General features: G+C 35.0%; 1 protein-coding gene across 4 annotated transcripts in view; it reads left to right on the plus strand.

The window, feature by feature from the left end:
• Ints6 (integrator complex subunit 6) overlaps positions 1-17,845 on the plus strand; it is a 76,579-nt gene that overhangs the window by 22,070 nt on the left and 36,664 nt on the right. The window contains exon 1 of one of the 4 annotated variants that reach the window (XM_063232692.1): positions 2,998-3,183. The exons of the other annotated variants lie outside the window; for them this stretch is intronic. The gene's annotated coding sequence lies outside the window, so the exon portion shown is untranslated. Of the gene's footprint in view, positions 1-2,997; positions 3,184-17,845 lie in introns of those variants that run through there. 4 annotated transcript variants of the gene reach the window in all.

A 17,845-nucleotide genomic window follows, 5' to 3' on the forward strand; every position in this document is an offset into this window, starting at 1 on the left:
ATAGTGGTGTGATAGAATGTATCAAGTATCTTTTGTACTCTAGGGTTTTTATGTTTATCTGCTGTACTATCCTGTTGATACTGTTAGGATCATAGTAACAATCTCAAGTCCAGCATCTTTCCTTTTGTGATTCAAGTATTCTAACCATGTGCTTCACCGCAGAGTTTCTATCAGTTCAACCTTCTAATAAGAATTTGGTGCTGGCCATTTACATATTTTTTTGTCTATCTTTATTAAATGTTTGTACACAATGATAGAGTAATTGAAGTGAAATTACATTGATCTCTAATAAAGCTGTAAGGCTATAGTAACTAATCTATTACTAAAGTTTTATAGTAAGGTAAATCAAAGTGAAACAGTTTTACTTTGTGTTTACTGCCCTATAGAATGTAAGCAATAAGACTACGTGTATTTTTTTTTTTTTTTTTTTTTTGGTCTTTTTGCGACAGGGTCTTGCTGTACAGTTCAGTCTGATCTTGAGCTCACTTTGTAGCCCAGTCTGGTTTCGAATTTATGGCAATCCTCTTGCCTCAGTGTCAGAGTGCTGGGATTATAGGTGTGAGCCACCACACCTGGCTGAAAAGTTTAATTTAGAGGTGTTGATCTGGGGAGGAAACCTGATAATTTTATAAAGTATCCCAATTGATTTTTAGACCCAATTTGGAAACCTTTGCCTTAGAACACCATATAACTACAAAACTTTTTTGTAAACTACATAAAGAGCACATAGAAGCAAAAAAGTGTAATAGAAGAGTACTGGACAAACCTTTTTTTCAGTACTTGGGATTGAATCTTCACACTTTCCTCAGCCCTGTTTTTTATTTTTTGAGACAGAATTTCACTAAGTTACTAAATGGCCGAGGGCGTTGAAATTTAAGGTCCTCTTGCCTCTTTCAGAGGTTGTACTACCACACTTGGCTTCTAGAAACGTTTTTAATCTACAAAGCCAACGTAAAATTATTTTAATATATAAATAATTAATTCTTGAGTTTTAAAATTGTTAAACTTGAAAATAGGCCTCTGCAGGGTAGCTCAGTGGCATAAGCGCCTGCCTTGCAAGCGCGGTCGTGAGTTCGAACCCTGGTATCAAAAAAAAGGAAAATAGGTCTCCAGGGGTTATGGAATTGGTCATATGGACATTGTTAACAGTATAACTTCTAATCTGTTTCATATAATTTAAAATTGATTACTGAATAGTCCCAGAATGTTAACTTCCATGCCAACTGCAGTCAGTCTGAAGTTAACTGTGTTAACTGCTGTATTGAGAATTATTCTTAAATCTAAAGTATAAGATCGGTTGAGAAGATAGAATAATCAATTTATGTTACCTTTGTTAGCTCTTCCTGGCTTAGGAGTTTTTAAACAATGGGTAACATTAGTATTCTGATATGTACACAAAAAGCTATATAGCTCCCGCTTGGCTTGGATCTTCATGTAACTATATCCTTAAAAAAAAAATATCCTTGACCCTCTAAGGGCAATTTAAAAGAATTGGTATATGTTACACTTAATTTTCTAGAATCACAGCTAAAATATCCTTCCAGAGTGAATTTTTGAGATTTTGAGTTTTTAAAGTACATTTTAGGTTAATTCAAAAGTTTTCCCTGTGATAGCTAGTAACTTTGGCAGGGGGCAAAAAATAGTGTAGCACCATACATATATGTGTTTTGTTCTGTATTCTACTCTAGGTGCTGGGACCCAAAGGTAGAATTACACAGGGCTTTTATTCCTAGAAAACATACTATCATGAACAAGTACAGTAAATAAGCATTTGTAATACACTGAGAAATCTCTTGGCAGAAATAGACTGTGAGAACTATAAAAGAGCTCGGTTATGAGGGAGGAGTTAGGAATTGAACATGGTATTTCAAAGGGTTCTAAACCTGGGTTCCATGCTGGGGCCACAGAGGGTTCTGTGAACTGCTTGAAATCATGTCTAAACTCTTTTATCTGTGTATATACACATTTTTCTGGGGTGAAAGGTCCATACCTCTTTTAATCATATTCTCAAACAAGTAAAAAATACTTTTATCTAGTATTTCCAGTTTTTTCTACATTAGTCTCTGCAGATGTTGCTGGTGTTAACTGAGTCATGTAGATTATAGGATAAAGTAGAAGAAAGGATAATAAAATAATTAGTAGACAAAATATTATGTTTAGTATAATCATGTTTTAAAGGGACTATTAGCCACCTTTTAAAGCACTTAACCTCAGAGGCTTTTTCTTGCCCTTTAATATTTTATCTTAGCAAAAGTATTTTGTATTTGAACATAGAAATGAATTGAGTTTTATCTCTGGATTGTTATAGTTAGAATTTTTATTTTGAAAAACATTAAGTCAACTTTACATTATTCATTAGCTTTTAAATTTTTTTATTTTTAAATTAAGGTGTAATGATATTTGCATTTAAAATTGCTTATTTCAACAAACATTCACATTCAACTGAAACAGGATCATGCAGTGGGACATATATGTGGTACAAGTGTCAGGTCAGTTAAAAAGGATGTTTGCCTTATTATTTAAAAATACTGATAGGTGTTGGTTAACCACAATGATAGGTGTTGGTTAAACACAGCCTTTCTGAATTGGATTTCGGTTTGAGAAAACAAAAATGTTAAGCACTCCTAAAATGTTACACACTCGAGCAGTAGGCTGCTAGTTGTTTATAAATACCTTGATTATATTTATTTAGTTATATTTCCTAGTTACTTCATTTCCACTTTCAATTTTTTACAGATATAACACAGTAAACATTATGTTTTTCAAGTTGGTATTTTAGGAATTATTTTTGCAATGAGTGGCACAATATTGCAACCATAGTCTTTAATGCAAGGCCACATTTTGATGTAGACAAGGCTATTTGGTTTATTTTTTTTTCCCCACGCTCTGTCTTTTCAGATTGAATTACTGATTTTTCCCCCTTTGTTTTGTTGTGGTTTTGATGTTTTTTTTCCTTTCAGCTAAAGGAGCAGCCCAGTGGTTTTCAAGAAGTGCCAAAGTGCACTGACTGTCTCATGATGACTGGTGCCTCAGGGAGGGTCATGATTCCTGGATACAGGATCGACCTGATCCTGGATGTCACTTCAAGCAGTCAGATCGTGGGGAAAAGCCTTGTCTAATGGCTAGCCTTCCTCAAATGTCTGATGCTAGTCATCTCGGAAGGTCTCAGAAAAAGCCTTAAAGGTGAGCAGAGTAGAGTGTAGTTTTCTCTGGGGGCTGTGATTATTTGTTGGAGAATCTGATTCAACATAGAATGGCAACCCTAACCTGTTAAATCCAGGTTACATTGGTAAATTAACTTCTAGGTGATAAATCTGTTGATGATATCAGACCCCAACTTTTGAGTTAGTAAAACTACCTTTCTAAGCTTAATGGCCATAAAGAGGAATTGGTATTTCCCAGGCTTTTCAGAGCCTTAGGCTAGTATTTATTGTCTTAAACAGATGTAGCTTTGCTGTTACAGCAGAAGAACACATTGGTTACAAAATTTAATCTAGTTGTTAACTTCCAATTTGAAAATTTTAGCTAATGAGGTAATACTGATTCTCAGGTAGTTGAGTTTCAGGTGTTGGAAGATTACGTTTGCATTTGACTTGTCTGTTGTCATAAACTTTAAAAAACCTGACAACTTTTGAAGCTGTTTGGATTTTTATAGCTCATGTTCTTTTGCATTTAACTTGCAAAGTACTCTTACCTGCTTCATTGAAATGCCTGAAAAGTTACTTGAGGGGTTTTGAGCATTTCAGTTTGGAAAAAGTTTAATTCTACATGTTTTTTCTGTGATTTGAAGCATGGTAGAATTTGAATGCTCATAATAACCTTGATTTCTAAATTTTAGGTAAATGCTTATCTTAGGACTATTTTTAAACTTTGTTTTGGTTTTTCTTGAACCACCTATATTAGCAGAAAATCATATAGAGTATATACCATCCTGAGTATATGCACATTTTCAAATTTAAAAATCACATGTATTGTTCATGTCATTATTTTAGAAAACATGCAAAAATAAAATTAGAAAAGATTTGGATATAAAAATAGTTCTGAAATTTTCTTCCTGACAAACATGGATTGTTTTTAATTTTTGGGTTTTTTGAGACAGAGTCTCACTAAGTAGTTCATCCTGGCCTTGGACTCACTGTGTAGCCTAGGCTGGTCTCAAACTTGCGACAGTCCTCCTGCCTCTGCCTCCCAAATATGGAAATTATAGTTCGGTACCACTAAGCCTGATTTACAAAATGAATAGTGATGTATACCGTGTGTCAACAAATTTTTTTCTTTAATGGGCCAGATAGTGAACATTTTAGACTTTTTATCCCACAAAGTCTCCAGTGGAACTACTCAACTCTGCTGTCTTAGGACAGAAGAAGCAGCCATAGACAATGTGATAAATGAATGAGTGTGCCTGTGTTCAATTTTTTTTCCCTTTTTTTTTTTTGTGCTGGGGATTGAACTTATGACCTTGTGCTTACCAGGCAGGCACTTGTGCCACTGAACTGAATCCCCAGCCCCTGTGTTCAAATTTTTAAAAATTAACACTTTTTAATTTAAAAAATTTTAAAGTGTTTTTATTTTTTGGTGATGCTGAAAATAGAACTCAGAACCTAATGTGTGCTGGGCAAGTACTCTTATTAAAGCTGCACCTCTAGTGCCACAATAAAGTTTTGTTTCCAATAGTAGACTGTGGGCTGAATTTGGCCAGTGGACCATAGTGTGTTGAACCAGGGAGTATCCTTACTTTATCACTGCCCTAGACCTTTGGGTTGTTTTGTACTACTTCAGTTAGGTCCGTTACGTGTTTTAGAGCGGACTGTATATCCACATAAATTGATCTTCCTTAATGAAGTGGGCAGAATAACAAACACTAGAAGTCTCAAAATGTATTCAGTTTAATTTGAAATAATTATTGAGCAGCAGTGAAATTCAGAAACAAGATTAGTTGCTGGGTCATGGGTGTGGTAAGAGATAGGTTAAGGCCTGGTACAAGATGTTGCTTAAAGGTACCATTGAGATAGGAAGATACAGTTGATAAAGTGACCCTGTGATCTTGCTCTTGGAGATGTAGGTTAGACCTTGGAAGATTTAATTTTTGAGATAGCTGGGTACAAAGGGATAAAGGTGCTAGAAGAGAGTTGGTAAAAATCATGTGTATTTCAGCATAGATAGTTGGTTAAGTGTTTGAGAAAAATGTAGAACAAAATGAGATGAATCAGATTGGCTTGGCCCATCCTATATGCTCTGCCAAGGAGCCTGGACTTTGCCTTATAGTTTTATGGGAACCACTGATGAGATTTTAGTAGAGAAGGTACAAGATTTGCATTTTAGAAGCAGTGTAGAATATACAGGTAATAGTTTGGATAACTCATCTATTTTTTCTAGTATAAAAGAATATAATTGTTTATGGATTGATTTATGTCAGACAGAAAATAGAGAAACTTGAAGTACTTTTATCAGTAAAAAGGAATGAACATACGTGTGTGATTTCATTTATGTGGAGTGTCCTTAAGGTAGACCAGTGGTTTCCTTGAGGTATAGTGAGAACTGGCTGCAGGTGGACACAGGGATCTACTAAGATGTTGGGAATGTTCTGAAACTACATAATGATGACAATTGTGCAGTTCCTTTAAATTTACTAAACATTGAATTGGACCCTTACAATGGATGAAATTTATGCAGTTATACCTGAGTAAAGTTGTTAAAACTTAGAAAGATTTCACTTTTAAAGTTCGATCGAGTAAAACTTTTAAGAAACTATTTCTGTACTTTTGCTTATGAAGTAGATTGCTCTTTCCTCTAGACAAATATTTGAATTAATGGAAAAAATAGTTTTTAAAAATTAGAGGTATAACTTCAGCTGTGCAGTGTAACTTTTGGAAGTACCGACTAAATAATGAGATTATGAGTACCTTTTGTAGAATTTCCTTTTTAATACTTTAAAAATTTTCTTTTTCTTGTTAAATATAAGAAGACAATAAGCACTCTTCAGTGCTTACATTGGATAATAGCATTTTACTTATTTTTTTAAAGAGGGAAAAACAAAGCAGAAAAAAATATCAAGAAACAAAAGAGACAAAATAACAATATCAAAAACCCAAAGCAGTAACAAAAGTAGGCTTTCAAAACACAGTGGTAGGAATTTAACAAAGGTTGTTATTTTGGATAATTATCTTCAAAAGAGTTACCCAGATTACCAGATATAGACATGCAATATTGATCTAATCCTAGAATGTTAACTGTTTTGCTCCAAGAACTAATAGAATTAGTAGTACAATCATCTTAGCTGTCTTAAGCTGAGGATAATAGCATTTTAAAAGTTAAAAGTAGCTTAAGGGAAATTTACCTGATACCTTTTCAAGGAAATGCTGCCTAAATAAAGAACTGAAATATGATGCTTTTGAAATTACAAATTATTTTCTCATAATCTTAACAGTTATAGAAAATAAAAGAATACAAAACAATTGGGAAATGGTTAACTTCAATAAATACTTATTCAGGGTCCACTGTGTGCTCCTGGGAAGGAAAATGTGAACGCTTCTTACTGTGTTGCTTAGTTTTATTCCTGGCTGCCCAAATTTTATATAAGGTTGTATATAATGTTTGTGTAAATTTTATCATTCCATTTTCCAAAAGGGCTAAGAATAACTTTCTCAACAAGTGATACTGAAACAACTGAATATTATTCACATGCAAGAGAATGAAGTTGAATCTCTTGTATGATAACATAGACAAAACTTAAGTCAGAATGGGCCAAAACTTAAGTCAAAATTCAACGAGAGCTAAAACTCCAGTAAAAATTAGAACACAAACGCAAATCTTCATGGCATAGAATTAGGCAGTAATTTTAGTAGAGATGACACTTGAAGCACAAAGAAAAAAAGGTAAATTGGACTATCACAGTTAAAAACTTGAGGATACAAAAGGATACAATCAAGAAGTAACAGAACAGGCAAAACACTTGTGAATCATTTTACCTGATAAGATCCTAATATCCAGAATGTGTAAAGAACTACTATAACAAAAATAAAAAGATACAGTTAAAAATGGTGCAAGTCTTTTATTAAGAGATTTTTTCCAAATAAGATACATGAGTGTTCAGTAAGCATCTGAAAAGACATTCACTATCACTAGTCATTGGGGAAATTCAAATCACAATTATAGAGGTGTACAACTCTACACATAGTATAAGAGCTATAATAAAAATGGCAGACAGTAATAAATGAGAATGTAGAGAAACTGGAACCTTTTACATTTCTTTGCTGATGAGAATGTAAAATAATGGTGCTGTTTTGGAGAACAGTGTAGCAGTTTCTCAAAAAGCTAGACATTGGAGGCGCTAATTCTAGTCTTGGCTGTATACTCAAAAAGTGAAAACATTTTCATAACAACCTGTGAACAAATAGCATAGTAACCTTGTTTATAATAGCCATAAGGTAGAAGCAAACCCAATGTCCATTAACTGGTGCATAGGTAAATATAGTACATAGGTACTATAGGTAAATATAGTACATAGGTAAATATAGTAAAATGCATATATTCTTTCAATGGAATATTACTCAGCCTTAAAAAGGAATCAAATTCTGAGACTTGCTGCACTATTGGTAAACATTGAAAACATGTCACTAAAATAGATGAAACATAAAAGCTGCTTTCAGTGTTCATTTCTATGAAATGTCCAGAGTAGACAAACCCATAGAAACAGAAGAAAGTGATAGCTCAGTGTAAGGGGATACTGCTCATGAATATAAGCATTTTTTTTCAGGTGGTGGAAAACATCTGAAGTTAGAGTGGAGATGATACTTGCTTTCCTTACCTTATGTCGGCCACTCTCAGTGAATGAAACAAAACGACTGCATTTTATGCTCCTTTCCTCCTTAGTGACTGTCTTCCTTATTTGCTTTTAAGTGTTGTCCTAGACTCCTGTGGCTTCATTTATTAACCGTGATTGATAATTCATAAAAGCTACTGCTTTTTTCTTTAATTTCTGTCACAGCGAGCTACTGTGTACTGAATACTTCATCTTGAGTGTTTTTAGATGCCTTAAACTCGACACATCCAACCTAAGCTCATCATCATTCTTGTGTGGGAATAACATTTGCCTAGTTGCCATAACGATCATTTTTGACTTCCTGTGACCCAGCTATTGAACCTGTCACTTAATCCTTCCTTAGTGGATATTTTTTATAATATCTTTTTAATACATTTCCTTTCAATAAATTATTTATTTTAAAAATTTTAAAGTTTGTTTTAAAGATAGTAAAATACAACAAAACAAAGCCAATCAAGACAGTGCAGTGAAATTGGTACAGAACTTCAGAATAGGGTACTGGGATAACAGTAATAACTACCACAGTACATCTTGCTATCTTTACAATAGTTGTCCATTCAGTCAGATATAACAAAATTAAACCAAAAGCAGAAAACTGTGAACCAATGAAAACAGAACATTGAATAGAACAAAATAATCAGAACAAAGCAAAACAGTGAAAATATTCCCTTCAAAGACAAGATAGAAGAAAATCCCCCATATTTGCTATATTGCATACTGTCATCCTCCCAAGAGAGGCTCACACCTCTGGCCCCAGTCAGCGTAATCCTCCAAACAGTGCAAGCATTTAGTTGCTTTATGTACCTTAGTTGCTATCAAGTCTGGCTGACCTCGAAACCATCCAGTTGCTAATGTGGTGGCTGGGGAGATGGGATGATTGAGTTTCAGCCTGCGCAGCTGGTGGGCTTGTGGGAAACACTGGTTTATTCTCTCCTGGGCCTGCCCGCAGCTCATACTGGTTACTAGGAAGGCTGACTTGTTGCTTTCCTGATTGGTTCCCTAAATTCCAGCATGGCTGATTATTGGGAGATGCTGACTTGTTCTCTCCCTGGCGTGCCCACGGCTCATGCCACTTATCAGGAAGGCTGGCTTGTTGCTTTCTTGGTTGGTCCCCTAAGTTCCAGCATGGCTGGTTCTTGGGAGAAGCTGACTTGTTCTCTTCAAGGTTTTTGTTTTTTTGTTTGTTTGTTTGAGACAAAGTCACTATGTAGTTCAACTGGACCTTGAACTCACTATGTAGCCTGTGCTGGCCACATACTATGGAGATCCTCCTGCCTCAGTCTCCCAAATGCTGGGACTACAGGCATGTGTCACTATGCCTTGCTAAATTTTTTAAAGTTCTAGTCATTTGTGTAAATGATCTTAAAAATGTATTATACTCCCAGGATTATAAGTAGATAAAGTTATCATATGACTGGATTGCCTAAACTCACCATTGTTTTGTTTTGTTTTGTTTTTCCAGTGTTGAATTTGGGGAGCATTAAATTTACATCCCCAGCCCTTTTTTAGTTTTTATTTTGAAGCAGAGTCTTGCTAAGGTGTCCATGCTGCCTCGAATTTGGCAATCTTCCTGCCTCAGGTTTTCAAGTAACTGAGAGCAGCACTATATTGGACTAAATCTAATAACATTTTTGAAAGTTAAAAAAGATACTGTTAAGAATACGCTGATGGGTTGAGGGAATACCTCAGTGGTGAGATGTATGTATAGCACACTTATACCCACTTATCATGCTTAACTATTCCTCACCATCTGTAATTCCTGCTTTTAACTGTTGTTATCTCTTTGAGTTCTGATCCTAGAAATCCTACTTGTTTCTTACATTTTCTTTTGCAGATATTACTGTTTTTTTGTTACTGCAGAATATGAGAAATTGTCTTTCTGTACACTTCTCTTCATTGTATAATTTGATTCTGTATGTTGTTTTGTTGTGTTGCTTTTTTTGTTTTGTTTTACTTTGAGACAGGGTCTCACTCTGCAGCCCAGGCTGGTCTTACAAAGTCATGATCCTGCTGCCTCAGCCTGTCAATTGCTGGGATTGCAGGTGTGTGCTTTCGTGTTGGCAGTATATAAAGTTTTTCTTTCACTTTGTTGTTATTTTGCCTAAGAAAACTAAGTACTTAATCATAATATATGCAAAAGATTTCTCAAATAATAAAATGCCTCCCTATGTGACTCAAACGTATCTGGCAGTTTATCAGGTCTTTCCCGTACACATCCCACCCCACCCTCATTTCTCCTGGAGCCTGCTAACTACTGTACTGCCTGCTCAAGTCTGTAGGTCTGTAAGTGAAAAGGTTTCCTAGAATTTTTTCTTAATCATGAGGTTTCCTTCTACTTCTCTTTTTATGCCTTCCTTTTGATAGTATATAAGCTATTGATACTGTTCTTGATTGGTATATTTGAATCTTGATGATTTGAATTTCCACTTGGAAATGGTTTTCTTTCAAGAGTATGGAAGCAATCATTTCATTGAGTTATAACTTCAAGTGTACCTGTTTGAAAGTCCAATATCATCTCAGGGTGCAGTTCATGGATAAGTGATTGCCTTCTACGCAAAGCCCTGGTTCAGTCCCCATCACCCCCTAAAATGACCTAAAAGTCTTATACTATTCTGATTTCTGTTGATGATCTGAAGATTGTTGTTTGTTTTTTCTCCTTTGAAGTTTCTAGAGGTTTTTCTTTTTACCAAGGATAAATTGGCGATGGCCTTTCGTTTACCTATTTCTTCATGTATTGTGCAAGGCTCCCGCTGGCTCGTTGAAAGCCCTTTCAATTTGGAAACCTGTAGTATTTTAAATCTCAGGTATTTTTGTTTGTTTAGGTATGTGTTTGAGGCACATAATAGTCATCTTGGAATTGTTATATATCATATCTTAACCATTTTTACTCCCTTTGTAATAGTTCTTTGAGATTTTTCTCCTATGAATCTTTTTTTCTGACATCAGACTTCTGAATTGATCTCTTATTAATATTTTTTTAAATCTCTTTTTTCCTACTTCTGTCTTTGTTGGTTTTTTTCCAGGAGTATTCTTTAACTGTGTCAGTAAAGTGCTTGACTTTTGCTAAAATTTGCATATCTTTTAATTAAAGTGAAATTCACGTAACAAAATTAATCTTTTTGTGGTGGTGTTTGGTTGTTGTGGTACCTGGAATTGGAATCCAGGGCCTCATACACACTAGGTAAGTACTCTATCACTGAGCCCCAAATAAATCATAAAAGTAAGCAATTCTGTGACATTTAGTACATGTCCCACTGTTTTATTCAATCCCATTGGAGATTGAACCCAGGACTTCATGGCATGTTTTGCCAGTGCTCTACCATTGAAGTACATCTCCAGCTTCCAAGCCTTTCCTTCTCTTTTTAAACAGGACTCCTACTTGGCAGAATATAAAATGCTAAAGTAGTACAGTAAATTCTAGGACAGGCAGGTCTCTTTCATGGTAACTCTTGACCTGGTTATTTCTGTTTGGGTATCACTAAATTTAGAATTGTTTGTTTTGGAAATAATTAGAAAAAAGTACTGAGAATTGGGAAAATTGTAAGGTAAAACCTTAGGAAAAGAAAGGAAGTTGAAGTTTTGAGTTTTAGAACCATTATTGTGTTTATTGAGAATAAGGAAAATGAAATGAATCCTTGTTTTCTGTTAAGTAGGACTTAAGGATATACTGTACTTAAGGGAACAAGATCTAAGAAGTACTCCATTTCACTGAAAACATTAACATTTTATTTGCATTATCCAAAAAAATCTAAGTAATTGAGAGGGGGACTTGAGGTTGGAGATTCTAGTTTTCTACTTATTAAATCACAAAAGCATTTAGCATTTCTTTGATTAAAATATATGCATTCCTGCCCTTTGCATGTGCCCAGGTGCCTCTTTAAATGTGTATTTTTTGCAACAAAGCAAACAAACTGACAGGTATCTAATTGAATTCAAAGATTTTGAAAAGCTTCTGTCTGGCAAGATCTTTTTTAAAGAATATTGGTTCAACTCCTCTAATTGGAATGAAAATAATAGTGGCTTTACAAGTTAGAAAATCTCTTCTCCATTTCAAAGACATAATTGGTTAGTGTCAGGAAAATAGGGTGGTTCTACTCCAAGTTACTGTCTGGGATTCCCAGGTTCTTTCTGCTTCCTTGCTCTGCTTGCTTTCACGTACATGGTTGGTGCTTTTTTATTGTGGTGGTTTGTTGGCGTGTTTTCCTGCAGTACTGGACATGGAAGCAAGGGCCTTAACACTGAGCTAGCTATCTCTACAGTCACTGGCCTCCCTTTTGAGATAGGGTCTTTCTAAATGACCTAGACTGGGCTCAAATTTGGGATCTTCTGCCACAACCTACCAGAGTGCTGGAATTACAGTGTACCACCATGCTTATCTATTAATGGAACTGTAAAAAAATTTACTAGTACATTTTATATATATACACATATATATATGTATATGTATATATATATGCGCTTATCTATTAATGGAACTTTAAAAAAATTTACTGGTACATTTATATATATATATATATATATATATATATATTTTTTTTTTTTTTTTTTTTTTTTTGATCTTTTTGAGAGAGTCTTTCTATGCATTTCGGTCTGAGCCTGAGCTTACTTTGTAGCCTAGGCTGGTCTGGAACTCGCAGTCATCCTCCTGCCTCAGCCTGCTGAGAGCTGGGATTGTAGGCCTGAGCCACCACACCCAGCTAATATATCTTGATTATTTTTCCTCCCAATTCCCTTTCTTCCCTTCAACCCCTCTTCTGCTTATTTACAATAGCTATGATGCTATTTTTTTCCTTTTATTCTACCTATCTTCCTTCCCCTATAATATTTCTTGTTTTCCTTACTTGAACATTTTCTTCCTTTTTCCCTATATCTATTATATGTTTTGGACCCTGTTTACCCTTTTAGTTTTTCATACCAGAAAACCAGTGCTATATTTAAACATGTGTTTGATTTATTTCACTTAAGTGTATGGTCTCAGGGTGCATATTGATGCTACTTTTGTTCTGTTTCCTTTAACTGAATTTCAGTCTGGGAAGGAGCAAAGACTGTAGAGGGCAACCAACTTCTCAGTGTGTGCCCTAAAACTTACACACAACCATGCAAGTCTGTTAGATAGAACTGTAAAGGTTATGCTTTACTGCAGGGCAGAGTGAGATGTGTTACCGCTGTGAGTCCAGCTGAAGTTTGGAGGTTTTGAGTAAAAGGAAGGAGGAGAAACAATTAGATTTGGAAGGACACTTGTAATTTTTGAAATTAAAGGTATGATAAAGAAATTATACTTAAAAGCTTGAAGGCTTCTTTAATTTCCAATAAAACAATTGTTCTGGGCTTATCTACATCTTTGTCTCAGCTCAGGCTCCATGTGTTAGCAAATGGTTTATGGTCTAAAGACCACGGCCTGGTTTTTAACTGATGATCATTACTGTTGTGTTTTTGGACCTTATCAGTGGATATAGCTAGGAAATACTCTTTTTTTCCTAAAAGAAAAAATGTTTCAATAAATTTATACTCATTTCATTCAAATTTAAAGGTGTATTAAAGAAGATGTGATTTCTGGCTCTACAACTGATAACACATGTAACCTTATTCTCTTGTGTTCTCAGTTTTGGTGTCTTCATCTTTAAAATGGGCATAATGACTTCTTATGACAATTAAGATTAATTGAGATAAGTACTTGAATTTCACACAATTATTTTCTTTCATTGTACAATAAGGAGAGAATCCTCATTCTTCCCATAGGACTTTGAATAGATTTGTCTTTAAAGGTATTCCTTGTGCCATCAGGGAAGATTAGATTTTAAATGTAATATAGAGGTTTAATCAAAAGAAATATCTGGGTAAGGGACTTAACACAGGATGTGGTTTATGTTAATCAAGGCTGTTGAATCATAGGATTCTGTAAGTCTTGAAGTTAGTGTCTCCAACTTTTTTTTGTTTTTCAAAACTGTTTACTCTGTTGTAGGGCCTTAGAATTTGAATGTCAATGAGAATCAAGATTAATTACAAGAATGTCTTTGGAGCTTTTACTGGATCTAATAAAGTAATTTGGGGGAAAAACGACACTTATTATTTGTTATTCCGATCCTGAGCATTGCGTGTCTCAGATTTTTTCTTTAATTATCGCAGTAGTATTTTCAATTTTCAGTGTCTTGAGTTTTGTACATATATTGTAAGTTGAACTTTGTACCTTCAGTTTCTGATTATTGTTAGTGTATATATATAGGTGCTTTTTTGTTTTGTTTTTGGTACCTAAATATACATATTCTGTAGCTTTTTCCAGATTCTTTGTATTTTTCATATTTAGAATACTGTCTGAATAGAGAAGTTTTTCTTCTTTTTCTCTAGTATCTGTCTGCCTTTTCATTATTGTTTCTGCCTTAATGTACTGGGGCAAATGATGAGAATGCACATCTCTGTCTTGTTTGTGATCTTAGTGGATAAGATGAGGAAAGCAGTGTTTAGCCTTTTGTACCATGGAAATGTTATTAAATGTAAGTTTTCATAAACTTATTTTTATCAAGTTGAGGAAGTTCTGCTTTGTTCTCAGTTTTTTGAGAGATGGTCTTTTATTTTAATCATGAAAGAATGTTTTGTCAAAAGTTGTTTACATGTTGAAATGATGATTTTTCTTTTTTAATTCTGTTAATATGTTGAATTACATTAATTTTTAAATTTACATTGTTTATATATTGTTTTATAAGTACACATCTGTGTTTTGATGAGATCGCACGCATTCAGGGTGATATGGCCATAGACTATTAATGTTTTGTAGGTGATACATAAAAGTGACCTGTATAACTGATACACAAAAGTGATGATAGTGAACAATTATGGGAGCCCAGGAAACAACAATCTCTGATTGTTTATGTAAAATCAAGTAGAAATATTTAGTAGACAACAAGTATATTACACATTGTAAATATTAGATGAAAATCGGGACATGTAGTAGACATGGGACAAAGTAGGAAGATTGTAAGTTGAATTTGTTTTTTCCAAGACCTGCATTAACTTGAATGAATATGTCTCTTTTCTGATAAAGTTTCCTTGTATCTCTTTATCTTTCCATTGATACTTGTTGATTCCTTTGATTCTTTGAAATACAGTGGCAGCTTGATTCACAAATTTAATTTGTTCTATGCTTTTAGGAAAGATGGCCACATTTGTGTCCATGTAGGAAAGATGGCCTTGGTTGTATTTGTGACCCGATGCAGAGTTCGTAAACAAAAACAAAATTTTGCCAGATGCTTCTGTTTGTGAACCAGATTGTTTGCAAACAGAAGTGTTCATGAACTGAGGAACTACCTTTAAACGAGGGTAGGTCTAAAAATTATTGACAGGAAAAACTTAGAGTTTTTAGGCAGAGTAGTAGGTTTAATGTATGCAGTACTGTTATATCTTGTCAATGCTTATTTAGACGTGGGTATACAGTCATTGAGGTATTTCTCTCTTTTTTTTTTAAGCCAGTCAAATTTAGCAGTGGGGGGGGGGGTGGTATACCAACTTTAGTGACACTAATGTTAATAAGTTCTGATAACCCACTGCCATCCGACCAGCCAAGGTATTTCTCTAAGTGAGGTTATTTGCTTTGCTAATGCCTAATGGTAGTGAAATTTATACTATATTTAGGTGGTGTAAAACATTTTAACATATGAACTTTTGGCTAATAATTAGATTTATGGGGAGGTTAATAATATAAGAAGGCTTTGTCCCTTCCATTTTCAGTTGTTATTTTGGTTATTCCCGTACGTACATCTTTTAAAAAAAAAAACAAAAAAACATTTTATTATGGAAACCTTCAAATATACACAAGAGAAAATAAGATAGTAAACCTAAGGAACCCTTGTCTAGCTTCAGTAATCTTTCATGTTTTGTTTGATCTGTTTGCCCTTTACCCCTATGCATAGTTTTATTTTAAAGCACACTGTAGACAGAGCATTTCCTCACAAATACTTTTTTGTATGCCTTTAACATACAAGCATGTCAATCATCAGTGAGGTTATGGAAGGTTAAAACCTGAAGAGAGGAACATTTACCACACTGGTGGAAGGATGTTAATACAGAGGATTGAGCTGTATGTAAAAGGCTTTATTTCTGAAGGCAATATGTTTTAAGAATGAGGAATGAACATGAGAGTGATATGCCTTAAAAAATAAAAGGTATCATAGAATGAAATGAAAAAGAAGTTTGGGCTTGACTTATACAAAGGATTTTGAGACCAGGTGAAGTAATAATTTTATTAGTATAGAAGACATAGGAAGCTTTTGAGGGAGGGTTTTATTAAGAGGCAGGGGTCAGAGATAAAGGAGAGACTGAATATAGGAAGATCGGCTAGGCACTGTTACATTAGTTTTGACAGTTAGTTAGCCTGAACAAGGAAGTCGTTGCTGGTAGAAGAGATGGAAAAGAGCAACAATTTCAAGGGGTACTTAGGAGATTAAATCGGTAAAATTTGATGACATACATTGTTTTGGGGATTTAAACAACAGAAAGGTGACTTCTCTAAAACTGGGTAGAAGATGATACCCATTACTGAGCCTAGAGAATGTTGAAAGAAGACTGTTTTAGATAAAGGAAAATGATGAGTTCAGTTTTGAGTATGATTAGTAAATCATTCAAGACTGAGTATCAGATAGATAGAAGAGTGATTTTTGTGCTTAGAAGTGATACACAAACTGGGCATATGCAAGTTTAAAGAATATTTGAAAGATAGGTAGTAACTGAAACCATGGGGAGGCGGTTTGTAGGGTTAGGGTTTGAGAGTATAAATTGGTCAAGCTGTGTTTATATTTATATATTAAGACTGAGCCTTGTGGGTCTGCAGCACTTAGTGGTTGGTTATTGGAGATTGAGACTGGGTTGCAGGTGAAGGTAAAATGACAACCAGAGGGAAAGAAGAAAATGGAGAGTGTCAGTGGGAAAGCCAAGGGACTGTGCTGTGCCAAAGCAAGGGAGGTGGTTTCAGTACCAAAGTCACATTTCCTGTTACTGGACACAGTATGCAGTATGGTACATGATTGGCTGGCCCCAAAGCAGAGACGTAACTGTGGAAGCTGTTTAGTTCACGGAAACAGGAAACAGAACAGGAAGTGTTAGAGCAGAAGGGATGAGGAACTAGACGCACCAAGGTCACATGTGTCCCTGACCCCTCAGAGACACACCTAGAACTGTATTCTACCAATCCCTGGGGCATATCCCAGAGTTTTTTGCTTTTACTTCTCCCGCCCAGTTCTGGGGATTAATCCAGAAGATTTGCACTGAGCTACATCCCCAGCCCTTTTTAAAAATTCTGTGACAGGATCTCTCACTAAGGTGCTAAGTTCTCTGGGCAGGGCTCAAACTCTGAGTCGGAGGGCTGGGGTCATAGACATGTGCTTTCATGCCCTGCTCCACCGGATTAGTTATCAATTGCTGTATAATAAATTGTCCTATAATTTACTGGCTTAAAACTACTATTTTTTAGGGTTGACTGGGATTTTGATGATGATTGTTGGCAAAGTCATCTTGCTTCTCTGTGGCCTTTTTCTTCCCATCATTCAGTACTACAGTATAGTTAACTAACATGGTAGCTGGTTTCCACAGGAGTGGAAATCATTTGCTGCCAAGTCTAAAAAGACTTTTGACCCAAAGAAGAAAATTATAACTTAGTCCATGTTATTTTAGTAAAGTGAGAACTGAGAAGTGACTAGATGAAGAAAAATTCCTGAACATTTCTATTTTCTCTATTCTGTGCTAATTTTTTGAATGCTTCTTTTCCCTCCTTGCTGCTGCTTCTCCTCCTCTTGTATGCTTTTCCTTTCTTACTGTTTGTTTTCCCTCCTTGCTGTATCTCCCACGTCAAAATCCTACCCATTTATAAATCCTTTCTTTCTCCTGTTTTATTCTTTACTTCCCTGCAGTTTTGAAATGTAGTTTCTATGCCACTATTTACTTTTATTATTTTATGTCTCCTATGTTTTTGATCATGGTCTTCACTCTGCATTGGTTCTCAACCTGTATGAGACTCTAGACACAATAAACTTCTCA

Source organism: Cavia porcellus, unplaced genomic scaffold (assembly GCF_034190915.1).
Source record: "Cavia porcellus strain 051 isolate PalLab524CR breed Dunkin Hartley unplaced genomic scaffold, mCavPor4.1 scaffold_21, whole genome shotgun sequence".
NCBI lineage: Eukaryota > Metazoa > Chordata > Mammalia > Rodentia > Caviidae > Cavia > Cavia porcellus.